Here is a 1,890-nt window from a genome sequence, read left to right as displayed (position 1 = left end):
GAGCCAGCGCCCGGCCGCAGGCAGAGCCAAGCCAGGAGGCGGAGTCAAACGCCTGACCCCACCCCGCCCCTCCCCCGCCCCCCCTGGCTTCCCAGACGCAAAGCAGAGCTGCTGGGGGCAACCTTCGCCACCCCCTCCCGGCAACTCCACCGGGAGAACCCAGCTGCGTACAAGACGGAATTGCGGTCTTCTGTCATCGGCTGCAGGCCCCATCCCCTCTCTGGGCCTCAGTTCCACTCCCTCCGCCCCATAAAAGGATTGGCCTAGAAGTCGTGGAGGACCTTTCCGCGGGCACGGAGGAGTCTAAGAGGAGTCTAACACCAGACAGCCTCGCTGTGGCCAGCTAAGTGGTTTGGACCCTGAGGACTATGGTTCTCGGAGATGGACTTGCAGGAGTGGACACAGCTCCCTGCTGAGCCTACCAGCAGGAGCAAGACGCTTTCCCCTAAGGGGGCGGGAGGGGGTGATGGTGTGTGGGGAGCACTCAGGGCCCCATTATTGCTCTGCCTGTGAGAACACTGGGGATTTTTCATCTTGGCCTGGCTCCTTCCCCTCCCTCTCCCTTCTCCCTTCCCCAGCCAGCAGGCTTCTGGGCTGCCTCCCCCCCCAGCCAGCTGGTGTACGCTCAGAAAATCCAAACTCATTTCCATGTGAGTGGAGGGGGATATAATTAGGAGGGCCCCTTCCCCAAGTAGACAGAGAGGGGAGCATCCCGCATGCCCAAGATGCACTGTGGGGGAGGCAGGGTCAGACCAGCTTCAGGGGATCTCTGCTCACAACACTGCCTAGGGCTCAGCTACCGCAGGCAACCTGATGACCCAGTGGTGACTCCCTTAGAGGGTCCACGCCCAGCCTCTCGCAGTCACCTGAGCAGCCCAGACTGCTCTGCCAGCAGCTCATCCTCTCAGAACCGGACTGCCTTTGGTAGAAGGGTCTCCTCTCCCTCAGGCCAGAGACGGGCTGGACCTACCACCTTTGCTTGTGCCCTGGGGACCCACGACTGGGAAATCCACCCAGCTCAGTAAGCACTCATCTGGTGCTCGAGGGACGGCTAGCGCAAGGTGGGCTGCGCTGAGAGGAGACAGAGGTGAATGAATGTTCAGCCTTCAGAACTCACAAACCTAAACTTGATACACGCACTGCAGATAGTAGCAAAGGCCCCAGCCCCAGCCCTCTGCCCAGCTCCATGGCCAGAAAAGTTTTGATATCAGGAAGTTTAGCTTTGCCATGCCACATTTTGCTTTGAATCGTCTCCTTCTTCCCTGAGAGCCCCAAGGTATCCCAGCAGGCCAAGAAGGTGAAACCAAGATGCCTCCAGAGAGAGTGTAGGGCTAGGTTCCTGGCCCACTGGGTGAAGCCAAGAGCCTCATGATGCTCTGGGCAGTCTAAGAGCTCCTAAGCCTGCACCTAAGCCTGTGGCCCTGAAACCAGCAGTGGAGCCCGGGCCAGGCTAGTCTCCAAGACACTTGGTTTCATATGCTGGACAGCTGTGGCCAGTGTCTGCTCTGTACAAAGTTAAGGCAAACTAAGAAACACCTGTCCCTGCCTTTAAGAACTAAGAATTCAAATGGTTTCAGAATCAATGAAAACACTTCCCATGTGCACAAGAACTCCCAACACACAATCCACTTCACCGACATCATCCCTGCCAGTCCTACATTCTCTCCTTCACTGAGGGAGGGAGCATAACTCCTTTTAAGAGAAGGAAACTGGGCTGGGCACAGTGGCTCACGCCTGTAATCCTAGCACTCTGGGAGGCTGAGGCAGGAGGATCACTTGAGCTCTGAATGTTCGAGACCAGCCTGAGCAAGAGCGAGACCCCCATCTCTGTTAAAAAAAAAAAAAAAATAGAAACCTTAGCTGGGTGTGCTGGTGTGCACATGAGGCAGG

This window comes from Eulemur rufifrons, chromosome 2, assembly GCF_041146395.1.
Source record: "Eulemur rufifrons isolate Redbay chromosome 2, OSU_ERuf_1, whole genome shotgun sequence".
Taxonomy (NCBI): Eukaryota; Metazoa; Chordata; class Mammalia; order Primates; family Lemuridae; genus Eulemur; species Eulemur rufifrons.
The sequence above is the reverse complement of the archived record's forward strand: the minus strand, read 5'-3'. Positions refer to the sequence as shown.